This window comes from Mus caroli, chromosome 17 (assembly GCF_900094665.2).
Source record: "Mus caroli chromosome 17, CAROLI_EIJ_v1.1, whole genome shotgun sequence".
Classification (NCBI taxonomy): domain Eukaryota; kingdom Metazoa; phylum Chordata; class Mammalia; order Rodentia; family Muridae; genus Mus; species Mus caroli.
In genome coordinates, this window is record NC_034586.1 from 38579278 (window position 1) to 38604463 (window position 25186).

A 25186-nucleotide genomic window follows, 5' to 3' on the forward strand; every position below is an offset into this window, starting at 1 on the left:
TCTCTGAAGGCAAGCTCTTCTCTTTCAGGGAAGGTGCCCAGATATCTGTTGTTCAAACTTGCCTCCTGGCAGAAGTTGTGTTCCACTTACGAGAGGTCTTAAGATCCTGTGGAGGGTCCTGTGTAGACCTTGAGGGTGTTCAGAGACTCAGCACCTAGGGAACCCTGGTGCTGTTGTGGACTGGAAGGGACTTGTTACCCTGATCAGGCCGGGTTTTTTGCTTCTGTAATTAATGCAGTCTCAGGTCCAGCGTGATTTTATTGGAGCAGATGCTGTGTTCCACTCACCAGAGGTCTTAAGATCCCGTGGAGGGTCCTGTGTGGTCCTTGCTGGTGTTCGGAGACTCCACGCCCAAGGAACCCCGGTCCTGGCATGGACTGGAAGGTGATATGAAATTTTAAAGGAGGCAGGATCAGTTTGGGTAAAAGGTCTATCACATAGCAGAATGTATATACTGCATAGCACTGCCACACATAGTTAAAATGTAAGGAGATTTTGAGAAGTATAAACTTCTAGTTCTTTTGGAAATTTACTTAGGCCAAATGCTGGGGCACAAAGGAGAAAGGATGTCTTGCTAAAGCACAGCAATGACTGGTTTCCTGAAGTAGACACAGGTGACTGGATGTTTGGATATAGTAGACACATGAAAGAAATCTTAATGAAGTAGTATAAATAGAACCCCAAAGACAGCGGAAGATGGGCACTGAGCTTTGGTTTGGTTTGTTCCATCTCGCTATGCTTCACTAAAGACATGCATGTATTAGTTTGCCTTACATAGTGTTGTTAAACAAAGTCATAATAAAGCTACCATTGAGGAAAACTCACTTGAGAACTGCTTGTGAGGTTCCTGTGGCAGCTTGTTGCTTCTGCAGACTCGTCTCAGGCCAGTTGGCAAGACTGGTGGTTTCTTCAGGATTGAACTACAGCTTCCTGGTGTCTAGTTGCTAATAGGACTGAATTGTAGCTGCTGTTTTGTACCTGCCTAGGGGACTTATCTTCATCTGCTAAGTTGTGTTTGGTGTTTGCTATGGGACTGAACTGCTGCCCAAGAAGATCGAGCTTACCCCCAAAGAACTGTTGCTGTACAGGTCCATTTCCTCCGTATCCTAATAACTTTTCTCTTCCACTACCTCTGCTGGGTGGTGGGCTAGAGGAGAAGTTGAACCCTTAATAAAAGTAGTTTGCAAAATATGTTGCAAAAAAACCTACAGGTGACACCCAGCGTGGTTTAGGCATAATGGATAACTCGGCTTCTAATATGGTAGAGGAAACTGTAGATTAGGAGGGGTTAGTAATGTTATTTAAGAAAATTGACAGAATGGCATCGACTGCCTCTGGGTGGTCTCCTACTGTGTTCCCAGAGGGGGGTTTCTGGTTTTGCTCCCTAGTGTTCACATGTACTACTCTGAGAAAGTTTAGAGGGAAACCTGAAAACTCAGAAGGTTCACTCAATTCTCTTCTCCTAGAAAAGATGGCAGAGTTGGCTATGAATGTAGAGAGTTTGAATCTAGAAATCAAAATGCTTGGAAAGCAAAAAGAGCCAGGGGAAGAAGAGAGTACAGGCTTGATTAATGAGAATGGGAATGTACCACACTATGAAAAAGGGTAAGAAAATAGGCTGAAGGGTAAAGTGCTGCCTAGCCCTGCTCCACATACTCTACCATGTACCAGTGAGACAAGGGGCCAGGAAGAGCAGGAGGCAGCATAGGCACAAAAGGCTAATGTGCAACCAAGTTAACCACTAGAGGATTTGCTTGGGCCTACTCAGGCAACTTCAGCTTTCCCAGTCTTTGTGCAGCATATGCCTGCTGCTGCTGTTATTCCTGTCTGTAAAGAATTGACCCAGGTACTAATAGAAATGCTAGATTTAAAGCATTTTAAAGAATCTGTTGTTTTGTATGGCTTACATTCTTCCTTTGACATAAAATGCTAAATCACTGGGTTACATCGCACAGGGTGATGCCGCAAGATTGGAAGGGATAGTTATCAGCTGTTCTACAAGCTGGTCAACAATTACAGCAATTAGTGGAGGCACAGAGCTACGGAACTAGCAGTGTAATTTAGCAAGGGGAATAAATGTTACTAAAACCCAGCTGCTTGGTTAAGGGCATTTTGCTAACTTACAGGAACAAATCCAATTTGATGATGGTGTAATTGAACAATGTCATGTTGCTGCTTTAAGAGCTTTAAAGAACCTGAAAAAATAAATCTACCACCTTTACTAAGAAAATACAGGATTCTGAAAAAGCTTTTACACAATTCTTACTGAGGTTGAGTTAGAGCCATATCAGACCCTGAAAATAGACAGACCTTGATAAATATATTGGCCTTAGGGAATGCAAACAGCAAATATAAGAGTAATCAGACCATTGAAAACACGTGGAGCCCCTATAGGTGAATGGATAAGAGAAACAACTGGTACTGATTCTCAGGACTTTAATGCAAATATCATAGGGAAAATTGTGGCTTGAAATATCAGAAAGCAAAATGCTTGATGTTTTATTTGTGATCAATTTGGTAATTTCCAAAGATTATAAGGCTAAAAGATCTAGGGTTCAAAGGGACAGGTATAGCAAGTCTAGAGAATATGATAATCATAAAGGAGAACAAGCAGGTTCTGGTTATTGTGAGCCACAAAGGCTTCCAGGCTATTGCAGCCTCTGTGGAAAAGGCAAACATTGGTCAAAGGATGGCTGGTCTAAGACTTACAAGGTAACCTCTTGCCATCTGGAAATGAACTGGGGGGGGGGGCTGTCAGCTCGAGCCCTCCCAGCAAACAATATGAGCTGTTTTCTTTTGGTCAGTCAGGAGATACCAAGCAAGGCAAGAAAATTAGGTATTTATGATCTTTTACATGCTACAGAAGGAAGTGCAGCTTTGGATCTGGCTACAGATCCTTATATTATCCCTGAAAGTTGAATGTTATAAGTCAACCACTGATGTATATGAACCCTTACCTTCAGGGACAGTGGGAATAATCTTGGGAAGAAGTGAATTAACTTCTCAAGGATTTATTGTCTATCGAGGTGTAGTTGATGTGGATAGCAAGGAAGAAATAAAAATCATGGAAAATGTGAAAAAAAAAAAGAGATGCAAATTGAAGTAGGGGATAGAACTGCTCAATTGTTATTTCCTTACATCAAGGGTAATGTTGCTCCAGTTTAATGAATAAGGGGATTTTGGAGGACTGGGAAATTTGTGTTCTGGCAGAGACCTAAATAGCAGCACAAATAAGTTGTATGGGCATATAAGGGTTGGTAGATACAGGAGCTGATGTTAGTTGACTTTCCCAAAAGTCTTTGTGTATCATGACTAAGACAAAGTATCCAATAGATTACCTGCATGAGACCAGATGGACAAATAGGGAACTTGAGACCTTATTTGGATGATGTACCCATAAACTTATGGGGAAGGGATCTTTTACAACAATTAATTGGGTACTCAATATTCCTGCAATTCCAGGGACAGCAAATGAGAAAATAAGAGGTGATAGTGTAGATCCTGGGGAAGGTATTAGTATAGGTGATAGAGAGCAACCACAAGATGTGTCCATGGTCAAAAATAGAACATTCTGGATTGAATTTCTAAATTTATAAAAAAAGGCCACTACAGACATATGCAGCAGTCTTGACCCCAAAATAGTTATCAAACAACCATTATGGCAAGAACAGTGGGCTAAAACAAAAGAAAAGTTGCAGGCACTTGAATAACTTGTACATGAATAGTTGGAAGCTCAGTATATGGTAGAGTCTACCAGCCCATGGATTTCACCTGTATTTGCTGTAAAAAAAGAAGTCAGGCAAATGGAGGATGATGATGACAGATTTAAGAGCAGTTTACAAGACAATTCAACCAATGGGTCCTTTATAGCCTGGACTTTCTTTGTTACCAAAATGCTGGATAGAGCATACCATGACAGGGACTGCCAGCAATAGACAGGGATAGAGCCATCTCAAAAGTCCTTGGCAGCTTCTTGTAGGAAAGAATGGCATCTGGGACCCTGAGAAGTAGGAGACACATCCCTCTAGGGGACCTGCTATCTGAAATAAGGGACTTCAAGCAGTAGGCCAGGATGGGGACATCTTTGTTTGGCAGCTCTTTGTAAAAAACAGTTGTTTCCATTTCTCCTAACCTTAGCCCAGGACAATGGCTGTATAGATTTCATTTGTGCATGACTGCTTTTCAATTGGCCTTGGTGTGTATAATTATTCTATTATATCTGACTTTCCTACTTACTTTTTCTACTCTGGTTAATTCTGAGAAACTAGATGTTCCTTGATGTAATGATTCTTAAATAATTAAAAATTGAGGTATAGGGGCACAGGACAGCACAGTCGTAATGGTCCAGGTGCATGCCGTGTGTTCTCATCTTGGAAAAATGCAATAACTGCACAATGGTAGTTCCAGATTAATGTTTGACTTACAAAGAAGGTTTGAAGAAATTATTAGAAAATGAAATAGAGCCAACATTGGGACGCCAAGAAAAGAAAAATCTATTGAAGTTATGAAATAAATTTTGCACAACATTTAAGAGTGTTTCCTGGATAAACAAGCATAGAATAAATACAATTTTGCACTAGTAAAACTAAGTTAAAACAGCAGGACTCTTAGGAGATTCATTTTGTGCAATATACAGAAGCAGAAATCTAGCAGAATTACTGAGTTAAGGGTTAACTTGATTCTTTCTGGCCACTACCCGCCAGCTTTGCCCAGATCATTTATCATTAGAGCTTCACAAGAAAATGCAAGTAGCTGACCTTGGAGCTCTGAGCTCTGAAGTATAATATGTAACAAGTTAAAGTATAAATAATGATGTTTGCAATTATTATTATTATTTTGGCCACAGGCCTAGGAGTAGGGGAACCTTGAAACTTTGGGGAACAATTGTAATTCTTGATTCTTTATGAATTTGGTTATTCTTTTGGATTTGATTTGGCAATGATTATACAATGTCTTTTTTTTCTACCTGATTTTGGAGTATCAATAAGACTGGGGCAAGAATAAGGTAGAGAGCATGAGAACTTTATGTGAAGAGTAAGCGAAAAGAGAATGTGAAGTGTGTATGGAGATTGTGTGTGTGTGTGTGTGTGTGTGTGTGTGTGAGAGAGATATGTTTGAGATGTGTGTGAAGAATGTGTATGAGAGTGAAATGCATGGAAGTGTGAAGGAGTGTGGAAATTCAAGAAAAGAAAAGCACACAGGAGAAAAGCAGAGTATGCAGGAGGATGCAGAGTGTGTGCAGGAGGATGCAGAGGGTGTACAGCCTCAAGCTGCAAGCAAAGGAGACAGAGAGGAAGAGAGCAGGGGGAGAGGAGAGAGAGAAACTTGAAGCCTTGAAAAATTGCTTATCAATCTGTACCCAAAATGTAGCTTGTGTTTGTTTATTTATTAAGCACCTTCCACATATCCCTGCTTACAGTTGAGAACTCCAATTCTTTGTCAAGTATGGACCCTGACAACCGAAATCATGGGCTATAATAATAATAGACTCAAAAGAGAGCGTATTCTCAATACCCTGGCAGATGGATACTTTCCATTTTGCAGAACTTAGAAAGCAAAAGTATGTGCACCATGCCTTTGACCTGTGTTCAAGGTTTCAATGGGACCTTGCTTTAAGTTCTGAAAAGGCTGATTGTATGTAAACACATACCGAAAATAATGGAAATTATGGGGATACCTGCACAAATTAAAACGTATAATGCCCCTGCATATGTATCCAATAAGATACAATGCTTTACATGTTACAATATAATGAATGTTACTGGTATACCACATAATCCGACAGGATAAGCAGTTATAGAAAGAGCCAAGTGTACCTTAAAAGAGATGTTTATTAAACAAAAAGGGAGAGTAAAAATCCTGAGGGACCGAATAAATAATGCATTGTTAACTCCCACTTTCCTTAATGTTGGTGAAAATGGAGCAACAGCAGCTGAGAGACATTGGGTTATGGGAAAAAAGAGGAACTAGGTCGACCAATATACTATAAGGATGTGTGTTGACATTAGAATAGAAACTTACAATAGTATTAAGATGGGGTTGTGGTTATGCCTATGTATCTACAGGGAATGAAAAGATATGGATACCAACAAAACTTATATATATTAGATATGACTAGGGAAAACTGGTCAACTCAGACACAATGTCTTCACAAAGCAAATAGCCCAGGTGATTCAGAATGTCTCAGTTACTAATTTTTCTCTTTAATATCCATGAAAATCAACTTCAAAAGGGCTAATCCTAATGATCTCTCACACAAAGACTAGAAAACACAAAGACTGGGCACCAAAGGCTACAGCTACCTTTTTTCAAACTAACAATTTTTTTCCTTGTGGCTCATACAGGAATTCCTCACCCCAATTCAGCAGGAAGTAATTTTATGAAGATCATCATTCTAGTCCCTTAAGGTGGGGTGGATAGGTTTGGTCATTTGATGTGCTATAATTATTATCATTTAGGATGGAAGGCTATAATTGTTTATGTTCAGGGACTGATAAAAAAGTTTATTGGGAATTGTATTTATTTACATATTAAACATTATCCCCTTTCCCGGTTTCCTCTCCAGAAACCCCCTATCCCATCCTCCATCACTCTGCTTCTATGAGGGTGCTTCCCAGCCCACTTCCCTGCTCTGGCATTCCCCTATACTGGAGCATGAAGCCTTCACAGGACCAAGGGCCTATCCTCCCACTGATGCCCAACAAGGACATTCTTTGCTACATATGCGGCTGGAGCCATGGGTCCCTCCGTATGTACTCTTTGGTTAGTGGCCTAGTCCCTGGGAGCTCTGGGGGATCTGGTTGATGTCGTTCTTCCTATGGGGTTGTAAACCCCTTCAGCTTCTTCAGTCCTTTATCTAACTCTTCCATTGGGGATCTTGTGCTCAGTCCAATGGTTGGCTGTGAACACCTGCATCTTTATCGTATCTATCATATATTAAAAATTTAAGGTATTTTATTTCATTATTGTATATTGATAGATATTTAAGGTTTTGTTTAATCATTGTATATTGATAGGAATTTAAGTTTTGTTTCAATTATTGTATATTGATAAAAATTTAAAATTGTTTTGAATTATTGTAAACTGATAGAAATTTAAGGTTGTTTTGTTAGATTATTTGGCTATATTGTACATTGAAATGTGACAGTTCTTACAATTATTTCCACTATGTATAGACTGCTAATGATAGAGAAAAGAACAACTCTTAGACAACAAAAGGGGATATTAAGTGGAAACTTCTAGTTCTTTTGAAGAGATACTTATGCCAAATGATGTCTTACTGGGGCACACAGGTGAAAGGATGTCTTGGTAAAGCAAATACATGAAAGACCTTTTTTCCTGAATAGATACAGGTAGAAGGATGTTTAGATATAGCAGCCACATAAAAGGACTGTTGATGAAGGAGAATAAATATGACCTCACAGACAGTGTGGCACAGCACTGAGCTTTGGATTGTTTTGCTCCACCTTGCTATTCTTCACTAAAGACACATGTATTGATTTGACTTACATAGTGTTGTTGAACTCAACTTTTGATAATGCTGCCATTGAGAGAAACTTGCCCAAGAACTGCTTTTTAAAATATTATTATTATTATATATTTCTTCATTTACATTTCAAATACTATCCCCTTTCCTAGTTTCCTCTCCGAAAGCCCCCTATACCCTGCCCCTCCCCTGCTCCCCAACCCACTCACCCCTGCTTCCTGGCCCTGGCATTCCCCTATACTGGGGCATATAATCTTCGCAAAACCAAGGGCCTCTCCTCCCATTGATGGCTGAGTAGGCCATCCTCTGCTACATATGCGACTAGAGACACAAGCTCTGGGGGGTGGGGTACTGGTTAGTTCATATTGATGTTCCTCCCATAGGGTTGCAGACCCCTTTAGCTCCTTGGGTACTTTCTCTAGCTCCTTCATTAGGGGCCCTTTGTTCCATCCAGTAGAGGACTGTGAGCATCCACTTCTGTATTTGCCAGGAGATTTGCAAGAGATAGCTATATCAGGGTCCTGTCAGCAAAATCTTTCTGGCATATGCAATAGTTTCTGGGTTTGGTGGTTGTTTATGGGATTGATCCCCGGGTGGAGCAGTCTCTGGATGGTTTTTCCTTCCATCTCAGCTCTGAACTTTGTCTCCGTAACTCCTTCCAAGAACTGCTTTTGAGATTCCTGTGGCAACTTGCCTCTTCTGCAGCCTAGCCTCAGGCCAGTTGGCAAGCCTGGTGGTTTTTTTCAGGATTGAACTACTGCTTCCTGGTGTCTGCTTGCTGAAAGGACTGGACTCTAGCTGCTCTTTCCTGCCTGTGGTCTGCCTGCCTGGAGGGCTTTTCAGTTAAGTTGTGTCTGGTGTTTGCTACAGGACTGAGTTGCTGCCCAAGAAGATCAAGTCCCCCTCCTTGCCCTCCCCCCAACAAAGAACTACTGCTGAACAGGTCCATTTCCTCTATAGCCTAATAACTTTTCTCTTCCACTACTTCTACTGGGTGGTTAACTAGTGGAGAAGTTGAACCCCTACTAAAAGTAGGTTGCAAAAAAATGGTGCCTAAAATTTTGTGTCTACACCACTAAATTAATACATGTGTTATTACTTCTATGCATGTGTATCCTTCAGCCCATTTTCAAATCTACCCATTTTCTCTGCTCATCTTTCCATGCCATGGCACCTGCTTTGTTCCATGGACTGGACTGTAGCTGCTGGTTTGTGTCTGTTGTCTGCCTGCCTAGAGGGATGTTGTGCTGTTATTAAGTCATGTTTGGTGTTTGCTATGGGACTGAGGTGCTCAATATTTGCTCAATACATAGATTTTAATCAATAAAAAGTTACCATGACTGAAGGGGTGTGGAACTGTAAGGGCCCAGATTTTGGAGGAAGGATTGAAGGATCTTCAGTCCCCAGATATCTCAGATGAGAAAAACAGGCATTAGCTCCCTCCCCTCTCCCAGCATGGTACCATAAAGTCAACTCCCCCAATATCAACCCTAATAAGAATTTATTACTCTGACAATTATCAGACAGCACTCCTTCTTTGACCTTATAAGGTTTATCCACTTCAGCCCCTGCAGCCCCTGATGAAGCATCTTCCAACATCCCTGCCCTGACTACACAAACCATGCCCCAAAGACTCTAGCTACCTCCCCAGGAGCATAAACACTCATCTCTCCAATAAGCTGAACCAGTTCTCTGAAGCTGTTCCTGGATATATTCTTTAGCACTCATCACTGAGCAAGATCCTGCATGGCACCCACCTGAGCATAGCTAAACCCTCCAGTTTAGACTGGTGTGCAACTGGCCTGGTTACCCTGAGGGAGAAACAGACACAAGGTGGCAAAGGGGCTCTGGCAGGCTTTACCCTTTCCCCCCATTCCCTCTACCTTACTAAGAAAACTAGATTACATTCCTTTTTTTTCATGTGTGTGTGTGTTTTTTATTAGATATTTTCTTCATTTACATTTCAAATGCTTCTTTCCCCTTTCCTAGTTTCCTATCCAAAAGTCCCCTATACCCTCTCCCACCCTGCTCCCTAAAGCTAGCTACCAGGGTCTCTTCCCTTATTTGGGCTCGTTCTCCTCTTGAAGCTAGGTTCAGCCATCAAAGTATTGAAGCCCCCTTTGGCTCACCTAACTAACATGCCCAGTTAAAATAATACACCTCATCCTAACATGGGCTTTTTTCCCATCATACCTTTAAAAACTACCACATACTTATGGCCCATGTATTTCTCCTTTCTATCAAGAGGCAGCAGTCCTTTGCCCTCAGAACAAATACCTCTTCTCTTTTCTCTTGTTTTCTTCCTCTTCTCCCTCAGCCTATCTCCCATCTTTGCCTCTGATCCCCTGTCCTCTGTCTCTCTGGGACAAATCTCATTTATGCTGTGAACTTGGTCTTGGCTTTCATGAGACAATACTGATTTCTTACAATGACTTTTGGTACTATTTTTCAGAAATTTAATCACTGTTTGTTTTTTTCTTCCCAATTGGTTTTAAAAAAGTGGCAAATTACCTCTTCTAACTTTCTCTGTAGTTAAGAAACTTCCTATTTCTGTATCCTGTGTGTCCTCTGCTGTTTATGTCCTTCTTAGGCTATGTGTATCTGTTAGCCAACTAGGTAGACAATAACAAGATTTCAGGTCATTAGGGTTGGGTCTATCCCTGAACTACATTGGAAAAATGTAACAGGGACTACAGGACTCAAATTATTGATATAAGAAATGGAACAGGAATCCTACTTCTGACCCTGGAGAAGATATGACACCTTGAGCTGCCCAGAATGTCATTAGCTAATTACTAGCTAAACCGTATTTGAGGAATCCTAACCCTATTACATTACTTTTTTTTTTTTAAGAGAATTTTATATACCATTGTCTCTCTTTTAAGAATCAATTCCACTGGGCTTGTCAATCACTATGGACGGGAATCTGCCCTTACAAAGCCTCCTGTTACATTCATCATTTGTACCTATGTGTGGATCATTGTGCAGTATGGCATGCTTTCAGTAGGTTTAAGTTTCTGTGTGAAATGGGTAAAAGAACTGAGTTAGAAATGTTGAATTTATTCTGTATTAGCCTGTATGAAATCTGTTAAGTTTACTACTATTTCTAAATCCCTTGGTGAATTCTCTAACTTGATATGCATTTGGTAGTTGAAACCTTACCCCTTCCGGTAATGTCCAGTTCTAAACTGATGTCTCCCAATTGGCTTCTAGCTCTACATTAAACCCAGGTCTGATTGCTAGTAGAAGGTAAGTTGCAAGAACTATAACATCTTTGTTTTACTTCTAACATGCAAGACTTATGTTCTTCCCAGTAGTTTCTATACCTTATTTCTGCACCAGGGTTTTAATTAGGTGAAGTAAAATCATTTAATAGGAAGAAATGTGCCTAAGTAAAAGTGTTGGCTTATTTATTCTAAGAAGTGAATAATATTGGGGAAAATATCCTCATAAACAAAGCTTGCCATTTATTATAAAAGGTTATTATAAATAAAAGATGTGACATTAAATCAACTTTATTCAGTATATTCTTGGAAGAGGAAAATGGGAAAGAAACACTGAAAATATTCTATCTCATCTTTTGTATAGAAGGGATATAAAAGGATCTTAAATATAAACATTACTTTACAGCCTGAATGAGCATAAAGTGTGCTATATAACATATATCTGTATATGTTATATGATATCTACTTTCTAATATGTTCCTACAAAATATATAACAAGAGCACATTTGTATAGAAATTTTATTATTATAATCTATTCAATAGGGGGACACTAATATGTGAATTGATATCATTTTGTCTGATGAAGTTCTCTGCACACCCATGGAAAGAATGTCAGGTAGGGAATGCTAAAATATAAACTAAAATTATTTAAAGCACTGTAAAATTTCACTAGTGATTTCCCTACTAGTTGAACACTTTGTTTTGCTGGTGGATTTTCTGTTGTTGTTGTTATTGTTGTTTGTTTGTTTGTTATTGCAGTAATAAAAGAATCACAGGTATTTTGGTAAGTCTTTGAATCAGTGCTTTTCCTCTGTTTTATTGTCAGACCGTGTTCCATGAATGAAGCTCTATAAGAACTCTGAGAGCTTGTGAGAAAAATTTAAAAACACAGTACAAAAGTCTTGCGATCTCTGATCTTCCAGAACATGGGTTGTTCTTGGAATTTGCTTTTATGTCCCTTCTAGGTACAGTAAATAGAGGTGGCTTTATTTAGGATTACCCATAATCTACTATTATTATTCAAATAATGGTTCCAAATACAGGTTTTCCCCCTGGCTGTATATAGCTCAAAATTATATGACCTTTGCTCATTTGACTTTGCTTTACCCTCAGAATATAAATTGTCTGATGCCTTGAATAAAGTTCACTAATGCATGACACTTTAGCTTCCTCATTTATTAGGTTCTGCTCTCCCAGGTTTATGCTAACAACTAGAGGGATAGTATCCTGTGATTTCCTTATGACCATGAGACCCAGTCCATCTTCAATCAAAATCATACATTCTTTGTAGCCTTAGGAGCCTTAGGGAGTGTAGTATTCAAACACACTGCTGGGAATATGGGGTGCAGTCATGACAAACTCATGTCTGATTTATCACATAAATGAAGAACCTACTAGCTATGGATGACTGTGATAGTTCCCTCTTAAATAGCCTTTTATCCAAAGTCTCCTTCATATTGTGATCTTCCAGCCTTAATTCATCACCAAATTTCAAGCTGCCATTTATTTACCTTTTTCCTATAAAACATGCTTTAGAGGATAATTACTATTAATTTTCTGCCCCCTGTCACAGAAATAAGTTGTGTGAATGACAAATGCTGCCAAGACTTCCTGCAGTGCCTGTGGGATGTTGATTGAACATGCTGAGTTCACCATGCTGGTAACTATGAAAAGGATAAAAAAAGACTTCACGTTTTGAGTTCCTCTTACACCCAGAACACCAACGTGTAGGAAAAAAATCAATATTCATGTCAAATATCTCTTCCAGTACTCATAAACTTAATTTCCCCTAAGAAGCTCTTTGAAAATAGTTAAAAATTCATGTCACTGGAAACAACCAAATCACCACTCAGAAACTAAAATCCTGCTCATAGGCTGTATTTTAAGCATAATCAACAGGTAACTAATTCTAACGTCAACACTTTGTGATAATGCATTGATTTGAAGCACTTGAATTACTTATCATCGTTACCATGAGCAACTAAGTTGCTTCTTCACTCCTGTTATTTATAAAGACAAAATAAAATGCCAAATGATCAATACAACAAAACAAAATGTAAAGATAAATGAAAAGATAAACTCAATTAAACAAAAAGGCCACCAAAGCAGAAATATAGCATACACTGAGTATCAGTGGTTTAACATATATATGCCCATTAACATAATTAGTAACAAATTCTGTCCAAAGTAGAAAAATATATAAGGGCAATATCCTGGCAATATGCTGTATTATCTGAATAGAGTTGTAGTTATATACAGACTCATTTGGGTCAATGAATCTTGGTCAAATACAACAGGAACGTTATTACATTACCTAAGACTAAGTAATTGCTAGACAAAATGTCTGGAAAGAAATAAAACAAAGAAAAAACAAAAACAAAAACAAACAAGAAATAAACAAACAAAAGATGGACTGAGTTTACATTTTTAAGATTATATTTATATTATTTTGGGAAAGATCACATGGTCTGGTAATTCACCTACAAAATAGGAATAATATTTGCCTTGCCCCTGAGGTGAAACAACTTTGACAAGAAAATGTGTGCAGTACCTTGTCAACTACAAAAGTAGATATACTGATGAGATTTCCATAATATGGGACAGTTTTTTGTAGATATGAGAGAGAAAACCGACAATGGCATCTAGAAAATTCCAGGCACAGAGAGAAAGAAGTAGACTGAACATGGCCAACAGACTGGACGTTGTCAGAGCTCTCTGTGAGAGGACAGAGACTATAGGGCAATGGATAATAGATAGAATTCTATTCATAATAGGAAGAGGTAGAACAGAGAATAGTTAGGATAGTTGAGTTATAAGAAGAATGAGTAGATAAGGGATGAAAGGGTTAGCATACTGGCGTGGGAGCTATGAAGTCTGTTACAAGTATTTATAAGGACTGGACATGTTCTGGTGATAGGTGCTCTAAAAATATGTTCATTGGAAAGCCACATGTCCCTTTTGTCACAGGTAAGAAAAATGACTCCTTTTGATGGATATGTATCAGATTCAACCAGTTCATGGCAAATTATGTTTCAGTGGTCAACACTGTAACACTTGAAACAAGCTTTAGGTGGAGTTTGTGGCTTCCCATCTTCTTGGAGAGTTTTTTGGGAGAGAACCTCAGCTGCTGCAGTTGTTAGAAGCTGGTGGTATTGTTGCCTATGAGGAAAGGCCACTTTTATTAAACACCTTTAATGCCATATTTGCGACATCTCTCTGAGAGGTTTGAGGACCATCATCTAATATATAAGTATATATGATTTTTAAATTAACTTTACTTATATTTAGTTATTTCTTTCAGACTTAAAATCCATAACATATACAGATAGCAAATGTTTGTCCATAAAATGAGCTTCATTTGTAAAGAACATGGCTGCAAGCATTGTTCTAAGTACATTAAAGACTGATCATTTATAAGGTGACTCACCATTAACTAAGATTTCACAGCTTTATGCCTGTGAAGTTTGAGTCTTATCTAACTACCAGAAACCCTCCTGTAATCCAGGTTTGAGCTCATTTCTGAACTTTTGGAATGCTTTCATAGTACTTTTGCCACTAAAGAATGCAGCAGTCTCTTGTGCATTCAGTACATTAAGGTAGGAAGAGGAAGATGAAGTGAAGAATAGGAGGAATAAAAAAAGAGAAGAGGGAAGAGAAAGATTAAGTTGATCTAGGATATTTCTGCAGAGCAGGTTCCAATGCCATAATAAGAGAAGGTTCTCTGCTATAATTTTTGGCAGAGAGTATTAAATTACCAACAAGCACAGTTCACCCACACTCCTGTGCACATGCAAACACACATGCACATGTGCGCGCGTGCATACACACACACACACACACACACACACACACACACACACAAACTGAATGTGTAATAAGTCAACATGTGTGAAAGGAGCAGGAATTCCTGCTATGCTACAGGATATTTTCTGTATGACAACTAGCTCTTTATAAGGACCGCTAAGCAGCTAATGACATTATTTGCTTTATGCTGTTTGATATCTTCATATTGAAGCTTTAATGTCTCATTTTTCTCAGTCGTGTATTCAAGCGTCTCACAATTTTAAGCAGGTTATTTTAGGGTATTTTATATTGAGGGAATAATAATTGTATTATGACAAGGCTTTGGATTTCTGATTCTACATTGACATTTCAAAAGTTTTAACATTTAATTATTTAGTTTTAATATTCATTTGCTTTTCTTCAAAATGGATCTTTACTTTAAGCAGGTAATTTAAAATTTCAGAATATATTCTATTTATTTTTGTTGATACTTGAAGTTCTTCTGAGAAGACAGTTCTTCTATGTGTTATCAGAAGTCAGGCTTATTCAAACTCTTAATAGCAGCATGAAGAACAAATTAAACATTTTGGTTGATACTGTTTGGTATCTCCTTCGTAGGAATAGGAAATTTGGTATGAGGTTGATTTTATGGATTTTTTTTAAAGTATGAATTACTTATACTTTCACCCAATATCAGTTCCTAATAGCAGTTTAATGTCAAATATATATATATATATATATATATATANATATATATATATATATATATATATATATATATATATAATCAGTATATTTGTTATAACTGGAATCTTCTTTGCTTCTTCAGACTTACACTATAAATACTAAGAATATGCATTACTTCAAACCAAATGTTGTCTCTGATATTCTTGCCAACAATTATTTTGCTCGTTTGTTTGATTGATAAATAAGTTGATGGATTTTAGGGTATTGTGAAAATTTAAAAAGACTTTCATCTCTAGAAACACCATCGCCTGCTGAGTATCATTCTGTATGAAACAGAAAGCAAGTTTGATTCAACACAACTCAGAAAACTATGTTGGTTAAACTTCAGGAGTCTGACACCAGGTATTTTATTATATACATGAACTATTTATTTATTTATTATATTTATAATTACATTTATTTGTTATTTATATAATATATTCTATTTATGTATTATATATTTATTATATATATTTATTTATTTATTTATTATAATACAATACAATTAAGATAAAGTAGTTTCTTTTTGTAGTACAATCCAATGTGGTACAATCTTTTTGTAGTAAATCCACAATAAAGCTAAAGGTAAAATTTTATATCAAAACTCTTTTCAAAGTACATGTCAGATCTTCCACAATGGTTATTAACCTCCTTCAGTTCTATTTCTAAGAGTCTAGGGAAGCCAGACTTGTATCCTTTCACCCAGTTTCACCAAGATATGGCCTAAGTCATAAATATAGTGAAGAGGTTACCAGACAGTAAGCCACATCCTTACCTAGACTTCTGGGTGGAAAATGGATTACACATCTCTTCCTTTGAGCGGGTAACACTACAAATTTAATGTTCCTGGGTTCCATAGTATTTATCTATGAACACAAGCATCTTGTGCTCTGTAGACAATTTGAGTATGTTTGTCAAGTTGACAAGGGGTGGTCTTGTGATGTTAACTTTGATTGGATTAAAAAATAATTTGGAAATAAAATCTATCTCTTGATATTCCAGAATTGCTTCGTTTTCATGAGTTTGTAGGCTTTCTATTGATTCTGTTGTTGAAATTCAGCTATTTTTCTATAGTGCTCTAAAATACACAAGGAATCATTTCAATTTTCTTGTATCTGTTGAGGCTTCCTTTGTGACAGACTACATGTTCAACTTTGGAGAAAGTTCTGTGTGATGCAGAAAAGAAAGTATATTCTTTCATGCTTTGGTAAAATGTTCTGTAGGTATCTGTTAGGTCCATTTGATTCATAACATTGATTAGTTTCATTATTTCACTGTTCAGTTTTTGTCTCAATGATATGTCCATTGGTGAGAGTGGGATGTTGAAGTCCTGCACTATTAATGCCTGGCAGTCGATGTGCAATTTAAACTTTAGCAATGTTTATTTTTACAAAGGTAGGTGCCCTTACATTTGGGACCTAGTTCTTCAGAATTGAGATTTTATCTTGGTGGATTTTTTTCCACTTTGGTGAGTATGGAGTGTTCTTCCCCATTTCTTTCAGTTAATTTTGGTTGAAAGTTTATCTTATTATATGTTAGAGTGGCTTCTCTAGCTTGCTTCTTATGTATATTTGCTTGGAAAACTCTTTTCCTGCTCTTCATAGTAGGATAGTATGGTCTATCTTCATTTCTGGATATGTTTCTTATATGCAACAGAATGATGAATACTGATTTTGCACCCATTCTGTTAGCCTGTATCGTTTTATTGGGGAATTCAGTCTGCTCTTGAGAGATATTATTGAACAATTATTTTTTACTTCCTATTATTTTGATGTTGGTAGTGTGAGTGTGTGTGTGTGTGTGTGTGTGTGTGTATACTCACAATTCATTTACTTTGGTTTTGTTTTTTTCTGCTCTGGAATTACTTATTTGTTTCCTATGTTTTCTTGAGTATATTCAAACTATACAGATTGGAATTTTCCTTCTAGTAATTTTTGTAGGGCTTGATTTGTGGATAGATATTGTTTCAATCTGGTTTTATCTTATAACAATTTGTTTTCTCCATCTATGGTCATTGAGAGTTTTTCTGGATATTGATGCCAATTGAAGTCGGCATTTATGATTTTTAGAGGCTGCAAGACATTTGATTAAGCCCTTCTATATTTTAGATTGTCTGTTGAGAAACCACATATAATTCTGATTGGTCTTCCTTTGTCTATTACCTGGTCTTTTCACCTTGTCACTTTTAATATTCTTTCTTTGTTCTGTACATTTTATATTTTGATTACTGGGTAGTGAATAGATTTGTTTTTTGTTTTTCATTTGTTTTTGTTTTTGTTTTGTTTTGTTTTGCTTTGCTTCTTTTTTTTTTTTTTTTTTTTTTTTTTTTTTTGGTCTGAACTAATTTGTGTTCTGTAAGCTTCTTTTATTTTTATAAGCATCTCTTTCTTTAGGGTGGAAAATTTTTCTTCTGGGATTTTGTTGAACAGGCCCTTGGATCTGAGGTTCTTCTTCTTTTTTATTTTTTTTCTATTCCTGATATTCTTTTTCTGTTTGTTTTTATCAACATCTAAAATTTTAATGTGACAAATGAACCTGCTTCTGGCTAATTAATTTACATAATCTAGTCTAGAATGGTCACAATTTTACTCATAATAAACAATAACATACATATATATCTTCTGTGTTTGGTTTTAATAACACTTAGAGTAAAGACATCTATCTCATATATATTCTGATAAACATAACAGAAGAGATTTTAAAGCTATTTCACCAAGTTCAAGTTGTTTGTTCTTTTTATTCAAGAGAGTGATGCTACAATTTTAAAATTTATCTTCAAGTGTTGACTGGTAGTCAGTCAAAAATTGAACCCCTACCACTTATTATTTTTTTTAAGTGTTCAGGCCCTTGGTATTGTGAAGATCATATGTCCCAGTACAGGGGAATGCCAGGACCAGGGAGTGGGAGTTGGGAGGAGAGGGTATAGGGGGCTTTGGGGATAGCATTTGAAATGTAAATGAAGAATATATTTAATAAAAATGCCTTAAAAATATTAATTATATTCTTAAGTTATATCTTAATAGTATCCCAGATTGCCTAGATGTTTTATGTCAAGAATTTTTTAGACTTAACATTTTCTTTAAATGATGTATCAATTTCTTCTATTGTTTTGCTACACTTGATATTCTCTCTTCCATCTCCTATATATTGTCGGTGATGCTTGCATTTGCTGTTCCTCTTTTCTTTCCTATATTTTCCATCTTCACGATTCCCTCAGTTGCATTTTCTGTATTGCTTCTATTTCTATTACCATGTCTTAGACAGTTTCATTCATTTCCTTCACCTGTTTATTGTATTTTTCTGTATTTCTTTAAGGGATTTTTTTTTTCATTTCTTCTTTAAAGACCTCTACCTGTTTCATTTTATTTTTCTGTAGTTCTTTAAGGAATTTATTCATTTCTTCTCTAAAGGCCTCTACTGTCTTTATGAGCTTTGATTTACGGTCATTTTTCTTGTGTTTCAGTTGTGTTAAGATATCCAGACTTTGCTGTAGTATGATAACTCTGCTCTGAAGTTGCAATATTGCCCTGGATTTTGTTTATTGTGTTCTTTCAAGGGCCTTTTATCCCTTTTGATTGCTTTGGTCTCTGAATGTTCCTGTTGTAGAGGTACTGGAAAGGCAGGCCTAAGCAAGATATTCTTGGTCTAGCAGTCCTCTTGTAGGCAGCCTTGTGCTAAGCCATGGAATTCAGGGATCAGTACAAGTTGCTTAGCAGCTGAATGTGCCCCACAGAGCAAAGAGGGCAGTGAATTGTGGATAGCAGGATAGGAATTTAACTTTTATGTCCCTGGTGTTGCAGGACTGGTGATGGCTGTCAGCCAGGTGGCCAGAAAATAGATCTGTGTGGGCATAAACAGGATGCTGCTCAGGATAGCTAGGGTTGCCGCAGAGTACTCAGCAGTCAAGAGAATAGATGGAAAGATTGTCTATATAGTGAGAATCATAATACTCTAATAGCAGATTATCTCGTATCGTGGAACTATTTAGTAAAATACTAACATGAAATAATACAAAGGATTATAGAAATTATAATTTGTGTAACAAATACAGGCTTGTAAAATATGTTATGACTATGTTTCATAGTGGATTGTTTGATATGTAGTTTTGCATATTTTCTGTCCATAAGTCACTTATCACCCATAAATAAGTAAACACTTGGTGCTGGAGAAATGGCACAACAGTTAAGGAAAACTGATTTTGAAGAGGAAGTTTGAAGCATCCACATAGGGCTTCACAAACATCAACAACTCCATTACCAGGGATCTGATGCCTTCTTCTGGCCTCCACAGACACCAGGTACACATGTAGTATACAAACATGCATGCAGGCAAATAGTAATATACAAAAATTTAAATAAACACATTTTATAAAACAATAAAATGTTACAAAGGCATTTTGAGATTGGAGAACCTGAAAATAAGGTAATATGCCTTTTCTTACCATACAAAACTGAGTCTGTAGAATATAACTCTGATTAAAGAAGTTGATGTTCTGATATCTTCAATTTCTCACATTCCTCCAAGAAATTCACTATTTCTGCTTTGAGGAGCAAACGAGTTTTTAAGGAATGAGCTAACCATAAAGGATAGTTCATAAGCTCTCAAATTTGAATTTAATTTCAATGCAGGCTTGCTTTATTGTATAACAACAAAATTCTTATCAGCAGACTTATAAATTACTGGAATGGAATTCATTACAGCTTGTGTGCTTTTACTGTCGATTATTGTTCATTGCTTGTGGCCTCAACTTAGGAGAGGCATGCATTTCTGTTGCTTCTGATAATCCATTCTAGCAGACCATCTGATAATTCCTTACTAAATTTTACTCCCTATATTGTTTATAAGTTGATTCATAAGAATTATTGTTTTTGAGACAGGATCTCACTATGAAACCTGAGATGCTATGGAACCATCTATGTAGACTACGCCAACCTAGAACTCACAAAGATCATCCTGCCTCTGCCTCCTGCTTTCTGGGATTAAACACATGTGCCTAGCACATCCTCTTTTAGGAGTGTTTAAAAGGTATCCAATATTCAAAATCACATTTTCATAACAGAAGAATAAACAGTCTGGATACAAACATATTGGCAAAAAACTATTCTGGTTCCTTCAGCCATCATTGTGTCATGAACAGTCAATCAGTAATTTCAAGGTCCATTAACCTTTCTGGGTTCCACTTTGTCACTCAGAGAATCCTTTGACCTGGACAAGAGTATATAGGACATTTGTGAATTTTTATTATTTTTCTTCTATTAAAATAGCCTCACAGCAGTGCAAAGAGGTGAAACTAACAGTGAAATTCAGGCCAAGGACAAGGCTGGTTGACTTTGGTTTTAAATATTTTAATAAGGATAATCACACAATGCAGACTTCTAAAACAATAGTCTGTTTGGCAATTCCTGTAGAGCAAATATGAGTTTTGTTCACTTCTAGGATGCCACACTGAGACTATTCTTATGTGAGGCACATGGTTTGTACTAGTTATCTAATACTACATTATAAATTGGTGCAAATTTATTCAACTTAAAACACATGTTTTATCTATTTTTGTGCTAAACATAGAAATGATTTTTATTTTTTTGCTCCCCTTTATTGAAAATTGAATTTTTGCCTTACCTAATATATCCTGATTATAATTTCTCTTCTTTTTTTCCCAATGTTTTAACATTTGCAGTTTTTTCAATCCACAGAAAAGAAACTAGTGCAATAAGCAGACAACTCTATTTATTAATGGTCATTTATTTTAGGAATGCAAAGTCACTTGCCCACTTAGAGGTTTGTAGCAGATCCAAAGAAGTACAACATGTCCATTTAATAAATAGATAATAATTTATATTTGCATAACCAAAATCAAACAGAAGAAAATTAAGATGTTTCAATTTTAAGATGAGCTTAATAGACAGTCTAAGATGCAGTTTTAAATTAACAGTTGGGATTTAATGAATTCTTTGCACAAGTCAGTGGAACTAAAATCTCATTATAAAGCTCTACATTTATCACAGTGCTCTTCTTTATCAACCCATAAAAATGTCTGACCTATAAAGTTACAGAATATAAGACATGAGCTCTTTTACTCTTTGAACCCTATCCTATCTTTTTTTTATCTTCACATATTTTTATTTATATTTGTTATTCTGAGCATAGAACCCAGGACCTTGAAGTGTCTAGGCAAACTCTCTACTACTGATCTATGTCCTCTGCCAGCTCTGTAATAAATACTTCGGAAATAGCCTTTGAGAAAACACTGACCTGTGAAATGATAAGATAGCCTATAAAACACAAACTCCTATTTCACAGTATAAAAAAAGAGCAATAATAATTTGGATGACATTTAAAAGTGGCTCGATACATTAAAATGTTCTATTACCTTTATTTTGTGTATAAGTATTAAGTGTGTGTTTGTGTGTGTGTGTTCATGTGAACATGTCACATGTCACGTGTATGAAGGTCAGAAGACAATGCTCACTAGTCTCAACTTTTACCATGTGTATTCTGAGATGAAACTTCGGCGTCACACTTAGCAATAAGTGCATTTACCCGACGAGTCATCTCACTATCCTTAGACACATAATCAATTTTTAAATTGTTTTATTAAATTTTTTCATTATTTTTCTTGCAACTCTTTACTGAATTATGGTTCACACATTCTCTGTGTGAAGGATATATAAGGTATATATTCCTTATAATTCAAATTTCAATGTTTTAATTGTGTTGTCATAAGTTTGCCTTTACTGTCACTGTCAAGAGCCTATTCATCAACCAAAGAAGATGAGAACCCTGTGAACACTGACAGGTCCTCTCTACTCACATATCTCCTTTCTGCAAATGGTAACCAAACCCTGTTCCATCTCTCTGAGAACTTTTTACAGGAGGGTTTATACTATCTCTCACTCAAATGACTGACTTTATATAAGGAACATATCTTTCTTCAAGGACATCTCTGTTTATAAATACTGTAACACATTTGTCAACACTTTATTATTCCTCTTGATAGATGCCATTCTACTTTATGCTGTGTTGCACGTTGGTCTAATTAACTATGAATATTTTAGCTCAGAACATTACTGTAGATATTATAAATAAATCTCCTATTAACAGTTCCTCAAAAAATGAGGGTATTGAGGTGAATTGAAGAATGTAATGAAATTTTAGAGGTAAAATATGTGCTAAGCAGAATGCTATTGGATTATATTTGACTCCTGGTGCTCTGTTAGCACCCCTATATTCCAGTGAGTAGGTGTTTGAAATACAGAAGCATGCCTTTATCTTCATAAACCCCACTCAAGGAATCATCAGCTCTTACTTAGACTAGAAAATAGAATCCTAATTAGGCTCTCTGCTTCTAGCCTTGTTTAGCTAATGACTTCACTTCATTTTAAAAAAAAATCCTGTACAGAGGCAATTAATTAACAAAATCAGGCCATTTTCTCTTTTCCTTTGAATTTTCTAGTGCTTATTTTGCTTAAAAGGATTTTTTCCCATTCTTTCCCTTACTCTTAACCTGGGTAGTGTTTGAACAAGGAGTTCCTTTCCCATCATTCCAAACAGCCTGACCTTTGGGCTTTCAGGATCAGTAATCTGCCTAAATCACACAAGGAATGTAGGATCTACACTTAACATTTTACATATTTGTTGTTTTGAATGGGATTTCCTCTCAACTAAAGCATATGTTGATCCTCCGTTTAAAGTAAACCTGTGCCAGAAGGGCACACATTGTCTTCCTAACAGAGATGTCCTTTCTCACTTAATGGAATAGTTTGTGCTGTACTTGGTCTTCACTATCACTAATATACCATTTTTTAAAATTTTTAATGTTTATCATCCCTGTTATAAACTGCATTTTATACTTTTGTTTGTAGAACTCTTATTTTATAATGTAAAACTTGTAAACAGAGTAAGTATTTTATTTATTCATTTGAGTTTCCAAAGTAGCAGATAGAGACTGTGAGATAGACCGACAAGATGACTTAGAGGGTAAAAGCATGTACTGCCAAGCCGGACAATCTGAGTTTGAGTCTTAGAATCTACATGATGGAGGCAGAGAACTGATTCTTGGAAATAGCCAGCAGGTATGCCCCATGCACGAATGCATACACAACACACACACACACACATATGCACACACACATGCACATACATATATAATAAATTGATAAATGTACAAAAATGACTGTCAACAGGTAATCCTATTATTTGCCCAGAAAACCTTTCAAGTATATGAAACAAAATTGATATAGTTAAGTCATATAAGAGTGTAGTGAATTAAACCGCTCTGAAATTATACAACATTCAGTTTACAGAATCGTAAGAGGCACACCTGTTCATACTGCCAAGAAACTTTAAGACTTGTTGCATTGCTCTGGGGCACCGAGTGCTGCTGTAAGCAGTCTGCTGTCCCCTGCCACCTCTTCACCTATGTTCATCAGACCCGTGGACCCATAATGAGAAAGGGTAGATTCTGTTCTGCAACCCATCTTCCCTGCCCACTGAGATTTCTGGGGCACTACAAACTTCCCTGAACAGTCTGCTATCCTTGCTGGACTCCATTCTCCTACCACCTCTCCACTAGCTTTCATTAATCCTGCTGATCCAGAGCCAAACAACCCAGGATACTTATCAGAGGCCTGACACACCAGGGTAAGTCCCCTCCCAAAACCTACTACAACAGGAACATACAGGACTAAAAGCTAAAAGCCCTCAAAAAACACAGTGAAAAAAGCCAGGGCACTATGACACCTTTAGAGCACAACTACCCTACTACAGCAAACCCTGGGTATCCTAACACAACTGAAGTACGGGAAAATGACCTTAAATCTAATCTTAAAATATTAATAGAGTCCTTTTAAAAGGAAATGAATAAATCCCTTTAAAATCAAAGGAAAATACAATCAAACAGGGAGAGTTCTTTAAGGAAGAAACAAATCCCTTAAAAAAATAAAAATACAATTAAACAGGTGAAAGAAATGAACAAAACAGTTCAAGATCTGATAATGGAAATAGTAACAATAAAGACAATACAAACAAAGGGAATCCTGGAAAGGAAAACATTAGGAATACTATTGTTGTTGTTGTTGTTGTCGTTGTTGTTTAGCCAGTTATGTTTAATTCTACCCCAGATCTCTACTCATAAAATTTTCATTTCCAGAATTCTCTTAGTTTGTCCTTCCATAATTGTTTATATTTACATTTTCTTTCCATCAATTGTTTATGTTTTCGTGGCCTTCTTTAAAGGATTTATTCTTTTCCTCAAATGTTTGTGTTTTCTTAGGTTTTTAATTCATTTCCTCTTTAAGGTCATATATCCTCTTCATAGAATTAGTTTTGAAGTATTTTCCTTGTGTTTTGGCTATATTAGAACATTCAGGGCCTGCTGTAATAGAAAGACTGGGCTCTACTGGAGACATATTATCCTGACTGTTACTGATCTGTGTTCTTAGGATGACATTTAAGCATCTGGTTTGTGGGTAATTATTAGATATAGGTGCTGAATTCTGGATTTGGTTTCTTGGGTGAGTGTTTTTTCCCTTGGTTTCTGTTTCTTCTCTGGATTTTCAGAGTGTAATGGCTGTGTGTTGCCTGTTTTACTAGTCTGCTCACTTGCTCTGTTCACAGAAAATGTCTGCTGTTGTGGGAGACTGGGGTACAGTGGCAAGTGGTGGAAGAGAGGTCAGTAGGGGGTGGTCTTTAGGATCTATAGGACACAAAGACAGGGAGGAATGGAAGTTGCAGCTGGTGTTCTCTTACAGCATTAGGGATGAGCCTCAGGGATTAGGTCTGTTGGGGGAACAAAGAAAGTGGAGAAGATCCTTGGACAGCCTACCTGGTCTCCTGGCCAGGGTTGTCTGTGGTTGAGCAAGTGACAAATTATTAATGTAATTTTGCCCTGCATTTTCCAGATTGATAAGGACATTGAATATGTGCCATCTGTACATCATTTTAAAAAAAGGTTCTGTTTTCATTAAAT